Source organism: Myodes glareolus, chromosome 3 (assembly GCF_982192425.1).
Source record: "Myodes glareolus chromosome 3, mMyoGla1.1, whole genome shotgun sequence".
NCBI lineage: Eukaryota > Metazoa > Chordata > Mammalia > Rodentia > Cricetidae > Myodes > Myodes glareolus.
The window spans coordinates 45,336,927-45,355,800 of NC_142028.1; the positions used below are offsets into that span (position 1 = coordinate 45,336,927).

At 36.2% G+C, this 18,874-nt stretch overlaps 1 protein-coding gene across 1 annotated transcript in view; it reads right to left on the reverse strand.

The window, feature by feature from the left end:
• LOC125403250 (contactin-4) overlaps positions 1–18,874 on the reverse strand; it is an 814,028-nt gene that overhangs the window by 658,309 nt on the left and 136,845 nt on the right. The window contains exon 2 of the mRNA XM_085686814.2: positions 739–883. The gene's annotated coding sequence lies outside the window, so the exon portion shown is untranslated. The remainder of the gene's footprint in view (positions 1–738; positions 884–18,874) is intronic.

An 18,874-nucleotide genomic window follows, 5' to 3' on the forward strand; every position in this document is an offset into this window, starting at 1 on the left:
CTTCTTTAGCCTGTTTCACACTGTTTTCACAAAATTCCACCTCTTGTGTACATTTTCATGAATATTTATTTACTGTCTTGGTATTGCCACTGTGGAAAGAGTTAAGCACATTAATCAGGTACAGATAGCTCTTACTCACATGTGTAGGTCAAAATGTACTAGGCAAAATTCTGTTCTTTTAAATTTCTTTTTTGTAAAGTAGAATATATTAAAACTTAATATTATTATTATTAATTCTTCTTCCACAAGACAGGATTTTATAACTGTATCCATAACTGAAGAAATAAGGAATAAATCTTTCAAAGCTTGCAGTAAAGTTGGCCATTTCACTATTGGGAATAAGAATATAACACCTTGAAATCATGAGATCAGGGATTTGTTATGGCTAAACCTTGATCCATGACATTAGAAAATACCATAACCACTTTGGACTAAATACTTTAACTTTTCAATGAAAGAAACTGTAGTCTTTCTTCATGCACTTTCTCTGGTAGCCAAGTCTAACTTCAACTACTAAATTATTAAAAAAAATCACTATTTGAAGTCATTGCAGATCTAATGAAATAGATACAAGGAAGAAAACTCCATGCAAAATAAAATAAACATGAAATGTCAATTAAAATTCTGTCTTTCTCATTCATTAACCTCTACAAGATTCATGAGGAAAAGCATACATTCCTGATGTCATACAATAGCATCACACAGTTTATAAGAAAAGTTGAAGGTGGTGAGACCTACCCTTTCTTTTCAATTAGAATGTACAACGACTATTTCCTTTAGCTCAGCCTGAAGAATCTGGTTCTCTGAAACCACACTGCAGAAAATTACAAGTGAGCTCTAGCAGAATTTCCTCAATGAGAAAATTCTACAATGTCAAATGAATCTGGAAAAGAAAAAAGAAAAGGAAAGATGTTTTTAGTTTATGATGCAAATGAACTTGGGAAGAAAAAGAGAAAATTATGTAGAGAAGTTGTTTCAGCTGAAGACACACAGCAGAAAATGCAAGAAGTATTTTACATAGCTCTCTTGCATTATTTTATATACTCTATGGTGTCTTTCCAACAAATGGAAAATGGTGTAGAGGAAGACGTGGAAATACATTTTGTTTCCACATTAAAAGTGAAGAAGAAACATGCAAGGATTGAGAAAAGTGAAAATTCTGAAACTGGTTGTAGGAAAAAAAAATAGCATATTTTTTCCAGCTGGAAGAAAACCTAGTAAATAGTACAGACAACGAGTTGTGAGGCGAGCTACAAAGAGGACACAAGATGTGAGAGGGGTAAGAAAAGTGGAGATGGCAGCACCTTTGGGACTTGTTAGACAAAAATAAAATCTCTTTCAATGTGAGTCCCCCACATACTGATCCTCAGGCAGATTTACCTGATCAATTCTGACAATAATACAAAGGGAAGATGTCCAGCCTTTCTTAATGTACACCATTCTGTCAGAAAATTAAACAACTGACTTGTACATCAGTGGGAGAAACTACACTGAAATGGGAGAGCAGTGAAGCAAGCCTGATTGGTTCTGCTTCCTCTAGTCTGTATCAGTCCGGAACTGTTTAAACCTGCATGTGCATGAGCCTGAAATAGCTGCTACTCAGGCGTCTATCCCAGATGCTGAATGTAACAAATTAAATTCAAATAAAATTGCAGAAACTTAGTATAAGATGCCCACAACCTTCTTGGTGTTCAGTGTCCTGCCATAAAAGTTTTTCAAATAGATATTGCAAAATGTGTTATTTTTTTCTCCTTTTCCAATTTAATGTGTCTATTCATGGGTGTGATGGGGTATGCATGTGTGTGTATGCATGCTTACATATATACAGGTACACAGGTGGCTGGTATTCATGTGAAGACATGAGATTGGTTTCAGAAATCATGCATGATCACTTTTCCACGTTTTTCACTGATTCAGAGTCTCCCAATCAAAGAGCTTACCAATATTGCCAGTCTCTTTAGTCAGCCCATTCTGAGGAGTCTGGGTCTCCATACACATTCAACATTTATGAGGGTTCTGAACTCCAGTCCTCACCTTTGTGCTATAAGTACTTGAACACTAACCCTTCATAACAACCTCATAAGGTAGTGGTTCTAAACCAAGCATCGTATTAGGAATGATTTTAAGGCCTAACAGGAGTCTACTTGGTGCTGTCAGAGTTCTTGATTGTGCCTAGCCAATGAGGGGCAGCCACACAATGTCAACTGTCAATGGATCAGAATGCCTACCTGCTAAGAGAGTGTATAAGTTTTTTCCCCATTGTTAAATAAATGAGTCTGCTGTATTCCATCTAGCTGACTCCCAGTGTCTGAGACATTGACACTGTGCCTTTTCACCCCCTTCCCTTAGGAAAACATTAGGGCCCAGCAACAGCAGTATATGTCAGTAATCCCAGCATGCAGAAGACAGGTACAGAATGATCACTTCAAGATCCAGGCCAGCACGGTCTACATAGCAATGTCCTGTTTCAAGAAATGAACAGAATTACTGTGTCATTCTAAACATGCTACATTGGAATTACAGCTGACTTGACAGCAACAGAAATAATAATAAGTGTTTCATCAAGACATAGACACCTCATGAGGATTTGGGGATTATATTTGTTTTTACTAAGGCAAGCCTACATACATTACTTTAATACTTAACTGGTTTACTTTTATCTTAGTTCACCAAAAGAAATAGTGTATAAATCTTAAACCTATGAATGGTCACCCTGAGTTAACTACAAGTACAAAATATCACTAAAATGGTCAAAGGGTGGTACATGGGAGTTGGAAGGAGAAAAGGGAAAGAGAAACTGACATTAATTATCATCTCAAAAAAGAGAGAAATAATTTCAAAAATCATGCAGAAAATGATGTGGAGCAACAACAGGAAGTTTTTCTGACTCCAAATAGGGTGCAATCATTTTCTTGGGGAATTTCTTCCTAATTCTTTTCATATGGTGGTGATCATGCTGTAGAACTTTTAGTAAGGGAATAAAAAAGTTAAGTCTGTAATGGGCAGTCTGTTTATAAGGCAATGTTCCGAGTCATGCTTATTTATTATTGCAAAAGCAGCATGTTTATAACAAGAATGAGAGCACCTGAAGAATCTGCCTTAGCAGGGACTGACCACTCTTCAGTTTCTGGACAGCTTCCCTTTCCACTGCTTGAGGCATTTTAAGAGTTATTTTATATTGCAGTTGGTTTCATCCTGTTTCTGTTATTTGGGATTTTGCTTTATTTTAAAATGTAATTGCAACTGTTACACACGTGCAGAGAGTTAGGTCGGTCCCAAGCCGGCTCCCTAACTGTTGGTTCAGAATTCATGTGCTCCCATGAGCTCAGGTCGGTTGTCTCTGTGGGTTTCCTTGACCACCCTGGATCTTACAAGTCCTCCTCCTTTTCTTCTACAGGACTCCTGGAGATGAGCCCAAGCTTGACTGTGGATCTCTGCATCGGCTTCTATCAGTTACTGAATAAAGACTCTCTGATGACAAGTAGGGTAGTCACCAATCTGTTGCATAGCTTGGTCTGTAATAAGGTACCTGTCCCTGGTGATTAGCAGGCCACTGGGGAACTGGATACCCAGACTTTCCCAGCCTTGATGTAGGGGAAGGAACTAGCTCCTGCCCAACTTAATGTCCCATGCTTTGTTCAAGCCCATGGGAGGTCTGCACCTTTCTGAGTGCATATGGAAATGCAGTAAATGAGGAAGAGGATAGTTAGGAGGCAGAGAGGGATGAAGAGGTGAGGAAAAGAGAAGGAAGGGGAAACTCTGGTTGGTGTGTAAAATAAATGAAGAACATTAATAAAATAAAATAAATTGAATTGAAAAAAAAACAGGGTCTCCCTATGTAGTCCATGTTGTACTGGAAGATTGGCAAGTAGTTCAGACTATTCCACCTGTATGTGTTAGATTTTGTAAACTGATTTAATTATATTTTTGTTATGTTCTTTCCTTTTCTAAACTTTTTTCTGCTATACAGTTAATAAACTCATTTATTTGAAACTTGAATTACAACTGCTATAGATTGTTCACAACTGCTAAAATGTTGGTTCAGAACCCATGATACTCCTGCCTCAGTCATCTAAGGGCTGAGATTATGGATTATACCACCACACATGGTATATACAAATATTTACTTTAAAATCGTTCTATTTTATGTATATGAGTGTTTTACCTGCATAAACATATGTGTATGCACCCTGTGCAGACAGTGTTCATGGAGGTGTTTAATCTTTTGAAACTAGAGTTAGGCTGTGAGCCACCATGTGGGTGCTTGAAACCAAATCTCAGTTTTTGTAAGTGAAACAAGTGACCGTAAACAATGAGCTAAATCACCAGCGCTGTATATTCAAATATTAAAGAATATTTGAAAATTAATATATTATTGTAGGTGTTCTGAAATTTTAAAACATGGTCAGAGTGAAGGCTCGGTGGGTAAGAATATTTGAGAAAAAGAGATCAAGACAGCACCCATAGAATAAGCCAGGTGTCCTACCTGATGAGTAATTTCTACTCTGAGAACTGGGTTGAGGACTACAAGATTACTGAGCCTTGGTAGAATGAGCCAATAAAATTGGAGCATCAGGTTTAGGGAGAGACACTAGCTCAAAGAAATAGGCAAAGATGACAAAGAACAGTAACACACCATGGCCCCTTCTTCATGTCCATACAGACATGTACACTCACATGAATAAATAATCCTTTACAATTTATTTATTTTTTTAAAATTTATTTTACAGCCTAGAAGCAATTTCTCCTCCATGCTCTCCTTTCAGTTGCTGCCCCCACACTGCTCTGTTTCCCCTACCCCCAATATACTGTCTCTCTGCCTCTGTTTGGGAAGGGCAGTTCTCCTGTCAGAATCTGTTAAAGAATATTGTTTTTCCTTTCTTTTTTTTAAATTTTTTAAGACAATCTTATTTTATATACCAATCCCAATTCCCTCTCTCTCCTGACCTCTAACCCTCCACTACCTTCTCCCTGCCCCACTCCCATCCACTCCTTGGAGATGGTGAGGTCTCCCATTGGGAGTCACCAAAGTCTGTCACATCATTTGTACCTAGACTTAGCAAGGTATCCCTCCATAGGAAATGGATTCCAAAGAGCCAGTTCATGCAGTTTGAATAGAAATATTTGAAAGAGCCAGAACCTAGAAACAACCTTGGTGTAGGATTTCCCTCCACAGTACAACCTAGATGCCCCTTAACTGGAGAATGGATAAAGAAAATGTGGTACACATTGGAGTACTACACAGTGGTAAGAAACAATGACGTCATGAAATTTTCAGTCAAATGAATGGAACTAGAAAAAAAAATCCTGAGTGAGGTAACACAGATCCAGAAAGAAAAACATGGTTTGTACTCACTCATAAGTGGATATTAGACATAAAGCAAAGGACAACCAGTTTATAGTCTGTAACCACAGAGAAGACAGGAAACAAAGAGAACCCTAAGAGAGACATAGAAGGATCCCCTGGGAAAGGGAAGTAGACAAGATCTCCTGAGAAAATTGGCAGCATGGGTGGGGGGGAGAGGGAGAGTGGTAGGAGAGTTGGAAGGTGAAAGGGGAAACAGGAGGAGAGCATGAGAGATCAAGAAGGTCAACTTGGGTGAAGGAAAGAAAGAGAGAGCAAAGAAAGAGATACTTTGATAGAGGGAGCCATTATAACGTTATCAAGAAACCAGGCACTAGAGAAATTCCCTGGAATCCACTATAATGACCCTAGGTAAGATTCTAAGCAACAGTGGAGAGGGTGCCTGAACTGTCGTTCCCCTATAAGATTGATGACTACCCTAATTGTCATCATAGAACCTTCACTCAGCAACTGATGGAAGAAGATGCAGATATGCACAGCTAAGCACTGAACCACTCTCCTGGAGTCCAGTCATAGATATTGAAGAGCAATGTTATGAAGAAAGGGATCAAGACTGTGATGGAGAAATCCACAGAAACAGCTGACCTGAGTAAGTGGGAGCTACTGACTCTGAACAAACAGCTGTGAAACCTCCTATAAGACCAAACTAGGCCATCTGAATATGGATGACCATTGTGTGCTTAGGCATTTCATGGGGCACTAGCAGTACAATATTATTTAAAGATGTGTTACATTTGTTTAGCTGTGGAACATTTATTTTAATAATGTAATGATGTGTTGCATTCTTTCATGTTGCATTTGTTAATTCTATAAGCTATGTTACTGGCCTGTCTAAAATACCAGATTGATCTAATAAAGACCCAAATAATGAATAGCAAAGCAGGAGAAAGAATAGGCAGGGCTAGCAGGCAGAGGAGAATACATAGGAGGAGAAACCTGGGAAGAGAGATATAGGAACAAGAAGAAAAGGAGGAGAGAGCAGTAGAATTCAGCCAACCAGTTACACACACAGACATAGAATAAAAAGGAAAGAAAAGATATACAGAAATACAGAAAAGTAAAAGCCCAGAGGCAAAAGAGAAATGGGATAATTAAGTTAGGAAACACTGGTTAAAAATAAGCCAAGCTAAGATCGGCATTCATAAATAAGAATAAGCCTCAGTATATGATTTACTTGAGATCTGGGTGGCAGCCCCCCAAAAGACCAAAGAACAAAGAGTGAAAGAGTAAAGACAAAAAAAAATATTAACAAACTACATTTTGGTGTCTATATGGGGCTCGAATTTCTGTAGGGCCTGAGAAAACTGAAAAAAAAAAGGGAGAAAAAAAATAGAAACAACAACAACAACAAATGGAGGACAAGACTCCGCTAAGAAGTTCTGTAAACAGAAATTGCCCTTTTCATGCTAAATTGAAACAAAAGAAGATATGTAAAAATGTCTGCTGCAGTGCAAGTAGCAGCATTCTAGAGCTCTAAAGAGTTGGATGGAGTTCCTGGTCATGCACCTCCAACCAGGCTTTAAGCTTGGTTTTCACAAGAGAGTGGGGCAGACTCAAACCATAGAACTATACAGAGGCCCCAGTTATAACATAGCACTTTAAAGTTTGTTTACACCATCAAAAATAACTAGAGCTATGCAGTAAAAGAGGTCCAGATGGAGAACCCTCTAAACAGCTTCCAGAATGTTTTACAATGTACATAGGCTTAAGAAAGAAAGAAAAAGGGTATGGAGAGTCATAGAAAGAAAGAAATAACTTAAAAAAATAAAACCTTTAAAGAGAAAAGTAAAATAATAATAAAAGAACAAGCCACTTAGAGATGGGAAATACACAAGGGGTCTGGTAATTTGTTGATTTTTAATTATTTGAATGTTGATGAGCAAAAGACTGCTGGTAAGAGACATGGGATTGTGAAGAGGACTGCAAAATTGAACCAACTTACATATTTTAGGGCTATCTTAACTTTAAAAACAGAAGCCAAAAATGTATTCGTCAAATGGAAGTCAAAAATGCTTTGGGGAAGAATTTTTGCTTTTATTTCTACAGAAAACAAAAGGATATGAATTCAATCAAGGTTAATATGGATAGGTTTGATTGGGGAAGATCTCCTGAATCTTGGCAGGTGATATATATCAACAAAGATTACCACTGATCTTCCAATGATTTGACAATTATCTCAATTTTCTCAGGGACCCCTAAATATACTTCACCCACAGACAACAGGAAGCAGTCTGGAGAAAACAACTCACACATTCCCAATAAATGGTGTGGGTGGCTATTGGTTATTAGGTGGGTTATGGATGTTGTCACTTAGGGGAATATAGTATATTGTAACAATGTTAAAGTTATTTTTGTTACAATGTATGTTTCTACTCTTTTTTTATTGATTTTATTGAGCTATATATTCTTCTCTGGTCCCCTCCCTTCCTCTGCCCTCCCTTCCCACCCTCTCCCATGGTCCCAGTGCTCCCAATTTACTCAGGAGATCATATCTTTTTGTTTAAAGTATTGTATCTATGAAGTTCATTTAAAAATGTAAGATAAAGATTCAGTTTTTGATAGCTATTATTATAAACAATTTAGGATAATCAAGAAAACACAGGTTAGTAGCTAGTCATTTATAACAATCATATTTGTATATATGGTAGTTATATCTTTTAGATCAGGCAGCAAGATGTCTCCATTGTTAGGTATTATAACATCTTTCTGTGTGATCTTTGATAATGTTAAAAACTAAATAGTTAATATTTTTAGCTTTGATAGGAATTAAGATACATATAAAATATTGGAATCACAAAGATAAGACAGATAATGGAATATTTTCTCTGAATTTGCTACATACAAATGGACTGAATATTCTAAATGTAATTCTTACTTGGTATCTGTTTTTATTCTTGTAGTTTTCCTATGTTAAAGTTAAAACCCTAAATTTTATTCAGACAAAGGTGGGGATGTAGACTATTATTTTAAAATGTATTAAATTTGTTCATGCTGTGAAACATTTGTTTTAATGATGCAAAGATGTGTTGCATTATTTCATGTTGCATTTGTTTAACTCTATGAAGTTGTGTTACTATGCCCATCTAAAATACTTGATTGATCTAATAAAGACCTGAATGTCCAATGACAAGGCAAAAGAAAGAATAGGCAAGGCTGTTAGGCAGAGAGAATACATATGAAAAGAAATCCAGGAGGAGAGATCTAGGAACATGAGAAAATGGAAGCAAGGAAAACTGAAGGGGCCAGCTACCCAGTCACACAGCCAGACAAGGAATAACAAGGAAACAAAGGGTATACAGAAAGAAAAAGTAAGATTAGATAGAGTAAGTTAAGAAAAGCTGCCTCGCTAGAACTTAATCAAGCTAAGGCCAGGCATTTGTAAGAAAGAATACGCTTCCTTGTGCATTTATTTGGGAGCTGAGTAGCAACCCCCCTCCAAAGAATAAACGAATAACAAGAAGTATCAACAGAAATATGACATATCAAGTAGCAGTAAGACTAGGGACCTTTCCATATATATTAAGATTGGGCAATTTCCCCATTGTGAGGAGTAGATTCTCAAAAGATGGTAAAAGTTTTGGGGACAGAGGAATGAATAAGGAAAATATGGTACATTTACACAATGGGGTATTTCTCAGCTGTTTAAAACAAGGACACTAGGAAATTTGAAGGCAAATGGATGGAACTAGAAAAAAAAATCACCCTGAGTGAGGTAACCCAGATCCAGAACAATAAACATGGTGTGTACTCACTCATAAGTGTATGTTAGCTGTTAAGTGAAGGATAAATATGCTACAGTCAACAGATACAAATAGACTAGGTAACAAGGAGGGTTCTTGGAGGGAACATTGAATCTCCATGAAGAGGTAAAATAGAAGAGATTTTGTGAGTTGACTGGGAGTGAGTGGGTGTTGGGAACATGAGCAATCAGGTTGAGTGGGTGAGGGGGGAGTACTGAAATTGACAACTGCAAAGGGGTGCAATTTCTTGGTCAGGTAAAAACCTAGAATCTCCCAAAGGTCTACAAGGATGACCCCAGCTAAGAGTCCTAGTAATAGCAGATAAGTAGCCTGAACTGGCCATCTTCTGTGAGCAGGCAAGACTTCAAGTGGAGGAAGTGGAAAATCAACACATCCAGATAACCTACTACTTACAATCTGTTCTGCCTGGGTGATATGCTGGGATTTGTGCCTAACCCAGTTATCATCAGAGAGGCTTCATCCAGCAACTGATGGAAAAAGATGCAGACTCACAACCATTAGGTGGAGCTTGGGGGAAATCTTTATAATTTCAAAATCATATGTGTGATAATTTTCTTAATTCAACGGAGAAAATTCTTAACCATTGATTATTTTGTATTTTCTATAAGGTAAAACATTCAGTAGTACCAAAAATATTTTTGGTTGTTACACAAAGGAATAGATACGCTATATATTGAATGAATGATGGACTTTTGAGGAAGAAAGTTGAAAGCAAATTATCATACTAGTAGTAGGTTCACAAACATTAGAAATCCAATATAAAACAACAGGAAATCACTCTCTTGCTGTTCTGTGTTATGATATTTTATTGTAAAATACATTCTTTCATCCAGTAACTACTTAGGATTTCCTTTAATTTATTAGGAAGTAAGTTACAAAATGCTTACTGGAAGAAAAAAAAATCCCTGATAATATTCAATGAAGACACTGAAATCAAAATATCAAAAAGTAATAAGACATTATCAACTATGCAAAAATAATTGAAAATGTTAAATTAATAAATCTTGGCACATATGATCAAACTGACTTCATCAAAAATGAGATTAGCAATAGAAAGTTACATTCTACTTCAAGGAAGTACTCTAATTAATCAAAAATTACCAAGCACAGGTCTTTGGGAGTGAATCTAATAGATGAGAGACAAAGAAAATGCTAGATATATAAGTCAGGTAGAATGATAGTTGCTTTGTGTTTTTGTAGACTAAAACAGTGTGTTGTAACTAATTTTAATTTTTCCTGTTAGATCTCAAGCCATGAGCCATCAACTGCTATTGAATGTGTGTTTGTGTGTGTGTGTGTGTGTGTGTGTATGTGTGTGTGTGTGTGTGTGTGTGTGTGTGTGTGTGTGTGTGTGTGTGTGTGTATAGGATGCTTCCATAAGGAATATTTAACAGCAAACTACATGTGGTAGCAGGAAATTGTAATATGGTGACAAGTGAAGTTAATTCATCAATGACACTCCTCATAATGGATTGAAAAAAAAACCCATAGGATTACTTATTTTATTAGATAATTAAATTGACATAGTGATTTAGTCATTCCAGACTCCAAGGATGTTCTATATATTCTAAATTACTTAAGGTTAGTCATTTATACTGCCCAGAGTATAAATGTGTCAATACTGGCTATGTTTTGATCGTCTTCTGCTAGATGGTATCTGCTCCTCTTTTGTGACTGTAAGAGTCTCTAATGGAAATGTATTACAGAGAACAGTTAAGTGTCATTTTAAAAGAATGAAGAAGGTACAAAACATTTCTTGGGATAATATGGCTTTCTATTTATTTTCAACAAATGTCCTGATGATGTTAGAAAGAGACAAATATTTCACAGTGTTTTAGAAGTCAAATTACTTGATCATTAAATATGACTCTCAGAAAGAACACATTTGAGAAACTTGAGTATTTATATCACTTTTCTCAGCTTTTACATTTTTCTGTAGATGGGGTTCTAAAGTATTAGCTATATAAAATATACAGTGTGGGGCCAAAATATGCACATATTCCACTGTAAAATTGAGGGGTTAAAGTGGAAGTGGCTGTTTATGAACCTAGTACTGTTAAAACAAGAATTTTCACTTAAAAGAGATACCTTTTAATATGTTTTATGTTCTTTACCTTGTTCACTTTTATGTAATATGATTCATATAGTTCATACAAAGACAACTGAATTGAGAGAATAGGGGAAGATTTTTTATAATTTATATATATATTTTTTAATATTTGCGAGAAACATGTTTAAGACATATTTAAAAAGCATTTATTCATAAATCAATAGTGTCTCAGAGGATACACAAAAGTGAAGTAAATGCTACTTTAAATTTTTAATAATTTTATGGAAAGTCATTTGAAAATAAGTTGTTTTATTTCTTACTGAAATTACCATATTAAGTTTTAATAAAGTACTATCAATAATACATTTTGTCGTTCAACCATGTCAGAGAAGAAACAAATTTAATCATTTCAATAGAGACTATTTTAACATCTATGTCTTCATTCATGAAATTGATGCACCTCCAGTTTCTAGTGTATGCCAAGTAATGCAGTGATTTGTATAAATAAAAATGAAGACACTGAGCAATACTCCTAGCCTGATCATTCTGTGTCACTTACATAGAATTTATTTAATTAATTTGGGAAAGAAGAAATAAAATTAAATAAATAAAATGAGATGAGTTTTTAAGGTTTACTTAATTTGTCATAACAAACGAATAGGGTATGGGTGTGGGTTTGTGTATGTTTGCGTGAAGGTGCCCCTCAGATTCCAGGGGAAGGCATCTGAACCCCTAGAACTGGAGTTACAAGCAACTGTGAGCCACTTGACTTGGGCACTGGGAACAGAATATTGTGTAAACAGTTTGCCTTTTGACCACTGAACAGTCTCTCCTGCCCTGTTTTTGCCTTTTTAATTACACAAAATACATTGGTTGAAAATAAATACATCAAACAGAGGGGGATGGGAAATGGTCTCCCTTTTTAATATTTATGCATTATGACGGTGTTTCAGTGAGGCTACAAAATTTACCATTTATTAGAAACCTTATGAGACGAGGAGTAGAAAACTATGGATGATTATAACATTCTACATTATGAACTAAAAAAAAAATACTAAATGAACTTGAAAAGGAGGTCCAGGGCTAGGGGCTAAATTTTCTTTAGAGTTTCTGTATAGTACACTCAAGGTCATGGGTTGGGAACACAGAATCACAAAAAGCATGAAGATAAAAATAAAAACAGGCAGCACATTTCAGAAATATGGTTCCACTAGAAACTCCCCACTGTTTCATAACAAAGTTAAATTAACTAAGAATATTTCATTTTTTGCTATTCAAGGATCTCTAAAAGTAGCACAGCAATGAACTAGTGACCGAGTGGGGGTGAAGAATGGATCCCTGCCTTTCATCTTCTTTTGAAAACCTTATCAATGACTTTGGTTGTGCAAATGTATGTGCTACATGTAATATTACAGCCTTGGGAATTTTATATTCTTCTTAATCTTTGCCTTCAAAGGAAGTTAGAGAGTTCAGAACCAAAATGTGCACTCAGACCCCAAAAGAAAGACAGATTGGAGGGAAAAAAAAACTCTAAACAGACACTCACACATTCACTTGATAGCCCTTTGATGTTTCTGTTGTTACTTGAGCAATACTTTGGGACTATCATGCCATAGCTTATATTAGCATTCTGGGAGCAAATGTTTAATATCCTAGGTGGCCATGCTCAGCTTCCCAAATGTTAATTGATTCTATTACAAATTGCTTGTGGCACCTTCAAGGTGTAAGAGGGAATTAGCACCGAGTTTATAGGACAGCACTTGCATTATTAAAATGGGCCCCAAAAGTCGGCACTCCTTTGGCTTCTTTTCTTTATTAAGAAGTAGGGTTTTTAGAGATAGGTTTGAAAATATCTCATAATACTCTATAGATCAGCAACAATAACATTAACATTATAATGTAGACTAGCTTTTGCTTTAATAAAAAGGAAAGACCTGGGTTTCATTTTAAATGATTCCATTAAAATAATCTCTTTTTTATTAACTGCTAGAGTAAAAAACAGAAAGTTTCTATGCTGATTTTTTAGGAATTACACTGATCATTAAATGTTAGGTTCTGAATCCATTAGGACTGTTTCCTTTTGTTTTCATTCAGGACCTGGAAAGGTGACAATTTGAGCCCGTTGGTATTGTATTTGGTGCTGAAATTGGATGCAGCATATGTGCATGCCAAGCTCACTTTCTCATACTGAGATATACCTGTATCTTGACATAAACAATCATATGCTATTTAAAGTATTTAAGGGATAATTTTATTATATTTCTAATATTGGCAACATGGTCAAAAATATCAACAAGCACAGAGTCAGGAAACAATGTAATTTTTGTTATTATCAAGATTCAGGGGAATTTAGTTTCCTTCACTTCTCATGATTGAGATCATCATGAACTATAAACCCAAAACTATAAGGGTATCAGAAATATAAAATAACGATAGTACAATAATTAGTGATGTAATACAAGTGCTTTCTGCAAGTTTGAATTGTTATATAGGCTCAAAGATTCCTGCCAGTTTATCATTTTGTTTCATTGAGCAGTTGCCTCTGACCAACATGGATTTCACTTCTATGAACTATTTACATGTCAACCTTAGTGTATGGCTCCAATGGTTGAAAAGTGAAATGTTCCTGATGGATTGTCATCTAATTAGATGAACCCTTAGATGAGGATGCTCTGACTCCTGAAGACAGCATAGCAAACTGTGGTTTTCACCTTGAAGCATTGCAACAAAGAAATATACCATGCTTATGAAGGACCAAAAGAACTGAGCAGCCTCTGGGTGTCAAGAAAGTCTGACCTTGCCTGGCAAAAACATATCACTATCCCCCCACCCCAATCACTAAGAAATAAATGATTTTAAGAACCTGTGGGAGAGAGGAGGAGGAAGGAGGGTGAGTGGGGGAGCAGGAGAGGAATGGGAGAAGGGGAGGAAATGTAAATTTTTGAATGGAAAAAAATATAAAAAAAGAAAGAAAGAAGAACCTGTGAGAAACTGAAGAAGACACATTTTCACCAAGTTAAATAGATTTTTCCTTTAAGAAAAAAGTCCATTTTAATCCTAGCATTATGAAACACTAAGTAGAGGACCCATAAACAGTAAAATATCCAAGACGATGAATGTAGATTATCAAAACCCCTTTATTTGTAGCAGCCCGTTATGAAGGAATAGCTTACCAATGTAGAGTTAGTATCACTTATTCACTTTGTCAAACACTGTACTAAGATTTTTATACTATTTCCTATTTAATCTTCAGATTAGACTGATATGATAAATACTATTTTCTCTGTATATGTATGTGTAGTATTTGAGAGCATTTCTATATGTTGTGTGGGTGTGTGGTGTATATGCATATGGAGGCAAGTGGATGACCTTAGTAATTTATCAGTATTTTAATTTTTTTGAGACAGGGCCTCTCTCAAACCAGATTCAGATATTATTTAGACTGGGTGAGAAGCAAGTTCAAAGATCTGCTTCTCTCTGTCTGCTTCCTTGAACTGTGTTACAGATAGGTAGTTCTACACCAGTTTTTCAAGACAAACACTATTATCAACTGTTATCACATTTTATATGTAAAGTAGAGACTTAACAGGGAAACAATCTGAAAATAGGAATAATAGATTATTAAACTGTATAACTGATATTTTTAACATGCTATTGTACTCTCCTTTGGAGAAGTAACTATGAAGCCTCAGCTCTCTATTCTGGTACAATCTGAATATGAATTACCTATGTATTCAAGATAAAGCATCAAATCCTTCTCTCCCTTTCTACAGTATTAACTGAAGGAATATTACATCTTCCAAGAGCCTCTAAAACAGATTTGTTACATGATATATAATCCTTATACTTTTAATTGGCCACATAAAAATGAATGTGGCTATATATAAAAAGTCAAATTGCAAAGGCAAGTTATACAACAGATTAGATGACCAAGTAAGACACCTTTTTCTATGAGTGCCCAAGACCATGTTGAAAATAACAATATTTCAGAGCAATGTGCAAAGTACTAGAAAAGGATTAGAAAATACTAAGAGTTAGCTTATTTTAAAATCCATCCATCTACTGCCTTAAATCCATTTCTGGCAAACATCCCAGCCAAAGCGGGAATTGAAAATTATTCAAAATCCCTCTGCAGGGATCTTGAAAGAATCTAAAAGTGGGGCTCAATAAGAACACTCATTATGTAGGGGGATAAGGTGTAATACTACTCCTCAGTTCTTCCAAAGAAGATATCTGTGGCAAGTACACACTGTGCGCTATGGCGGGGAGGTAAAGCCAGGATGGGATGGAGCAACGTCAATTGCCTGCTTTATATTCTGAGGAGGAAAATTCTTTGCAGCTCATCTCTGCAGTTCATTGGATTTCAACTGTATGTTTTACTAAGGTACCTTTTTCCTCTCTGCTCTCAATTCTTTGCTCAACCTCTGCTCCTTCAAATGTTTCTTCTAATCCTCAGAGGACATCTGTACTAGACACTCTCTGACCTTCATGAAATGGATGATTTCGCCAACCCCAAGGTGTTCTATAACCCCACATAAATAAGTTTGTTGTCCTTACTAATCTGCTGTCTTTTGCAAGACCTAACCTGGAAAATACGTTTACTTCATAGTATGAAGGTCACATAGAAAAGGTATACTCTATAATCTCAGTATCTTCAGGATTATTTCCACATGGCTGACTTTAGGTGGCCCCTTATATGGAATATCTGTCGGATGCAACACTGCATGTTTATCACATCTTGACTTTCTGTTTTTCATTTCATTCTTTTCTTTTACAAAACAGCTCATAGTAACAGTAAATAACAGTAGTGCCAGTAACTCCCTTTGTCTTGGTTATTGAAAAGCTTCTACAACATTTAAAGCAGTTCTCTTAGACAACACAGGGGAGGCCTTTGTTTTCAGCAGCAACTTTCAGTCACATTAGTAAACACCTTGTGCATTCGTAGGGTCCAAGGGGATTCCTTCAGCATCTGTACGCAACTCTTCTCATTCATACACTAAGTTGCTGTTCAAAAACATTCCCAAAGTTTCTTAGTGTTTTCCCATTCTATACCAAGACATATAAAAATGTTATAATGTGCTGTTTTATGTTGTTAGGAGAATACACATTTGTTCTGTTACTTTAACAGGCTTTTCCCTTTACCGATCCACCAAGTGGCTATTTTCAGTGTCACCCTAAGAGAGTGCTCTAGCTTAGCATTTAGACTGCTAGAAATGATGAATGGAGGAGGCAAATTTGTATTTGTTAAGGAAACAGCCCATATAGAACTTGTGGGGCTTTGATTGATCATGTTTACCCAATGGATACAAATATTATTGGCCTTTAAAATTTATTTGGGGCAGTTAGGTTTTGTTTTCTTTTCTTCTTTGAAAATGACTGTTTCTAACCAGCTTACATGAAGCACTGGTATAAATCAGCAGTTACTGGTGACATGACAACAGAACTGGTTGCTTTGTTCTAGAGTGTGATGGGATATAAAATGGTATACTTAACAGTAAGCCTGCAATAAATGATCTCCTTTTCATGGCTACTTGTGCCCTGAATTATTTATGTACACACACACACACACACACACGCTTGTGCGCGTACACACACACTTGGATAAATAAACTAAAATGCCTGGCTTTAACACAGAATCAAACATTAGTAGGTTATTTTCTTAACCCCAGTATGTTATATGGTCCTTTATAAGTAAATCTAAGATTTGTGTATATCTTAGATTACACACACACACACACACACACACACACGTGTGTGTGTGTGTGTGTGTGTGCAGGTATCTATCAATCTAGGATGATGAACATGCATAGGTGAGCCTTTTGCAGCAGCACTGAAATTTTCAGTCCTTTCTTATGCTGCCATCCAAACATGTGAAGATAGACATTAAAGATGTCACATTTCACAAGTCATGTGGTGATGAGTGCCATCAGGAATGGGATAGAGTAGATGTAGGTTAAGTATCCTCTAAAGATGGGCTCTTTGTTCAGATCGCAACTGAGTAGAGATGAAAACCACAGAAGAAGCAATATATTCAGATTTTTTGTGGAGGAGAGAAATGAAGGAAAGAAAGAAAGTGTGTAAGTGTGAAGGGATTATAGAGAACATTAAATATTAATACAAGACAACATCTCTTGACAGCATTAAGACATCACATCTTCTAAAGTCATGCTATACGACTAGACATGTCATGACTAGACATGTGCTCATTTTTGTCCATCAAACATAAGTTATCATGAAGTGACCCTGCAAGGCTCAAAATGACTGCCATGACACTTGTAGCATAAATGAGAAACTAGGCATCATTCAATGCATGGTTCCGTATTAGAGCTACTTTATCACAGAAAATAGTCTTTAGTAATTTCCTTCTGAATATAAAAGAATACTTAATATGACAAGAAACTTCAAAACCCAGACTACAACTCATCTCAAGTAGAGAAATAGCAATTTCCTCTGTAAAACTGATTTCACCACGCTCATCATCCATCACCACCATCATCAGTCACAAGGGGCAGCTGCTTTGGCAGCATTATTTTAAGACCATATTTGACCAGATGACAGCTTAACCTTCTTAGGCAAGCAGAGTCATCTTTCCTTACACATCAGTCAAACACAGAAAGAACACATGGACTCACCCTTAAAAGCAGGCTTTTGTCTGATTTCATAAATGTACAATTTTTTTGTGATGATTTCATAGATGCTTAGGTTGTTTTCTTTTTTAACATTGACCAGTTCCCAGAGGACAGTGAAGACTGCATAACTCAAAGGTTATTGCAGTCACTACATGAGAATGGACTCCCCAACATAACTGACTGCATTTTGCACAGGTAGAAAGGCGTACATACATACCACATTCCAGAGAAACGAATTCCTGTGTGAAATCTGAAGATGCAATGGAACAGACATATGTTTTATATGTAATTGCCACACTCACTCCACATATGATGCTCGAACGTAACTAACCTCTTGGTGCTGACATCTATTTCACAGACATTTATATCTCCATGTGTACGTTCACACCTCTCACTCCACTTTCAGTGAACAGCTTTACCACCCTAGGTCCATATGCCAGCAAACTTTACCGAGAAATGCATTTTCTTTCCATTTCAGGAAGCTTGCAATATATTACTCAGAGACAAATATTTCCCCTTCCTCTCACTTCCTATCAGTCTTTGCCTATGTCCTTTTTAACAAAGCAGTGTGCATTGTACTTTTGTTAGATTCATTAGATGTTATCACTTCATTTTACTCTTGGTAGAACAAAGGTTGTGACATGTTATTAAAATCTTAAAATTTTACTCCACAATGCTATAATGTTTATAAATATTTGTAGAGAATGGGAAAACACCACTCATTCTTATTATGTTGACTTTTAGGTGAATTTCTCATGTCAAAGATGTTTTTTTTTCCATTTCTCTGAGCCTCAGAATATGACATAATAGATGGGAACTCACAAGCATTTGCAACCTCAGTACCAGAGGATCTCATATCTTCTTCCGACCTCTGAAAACTCGTTACACACATGATATACATGCATACATGTAGGCAAAATTCTCTCTCTCTCTCTCTCTCTCTCTCTCTCTCTCTCTCTCTCTCTCTCACACACACACACACACACACACACACACACACACACACACACGCACACACACACACATATGAAATGAAATGAATAAATCTAAAAAACTTAAAAATAAAGTT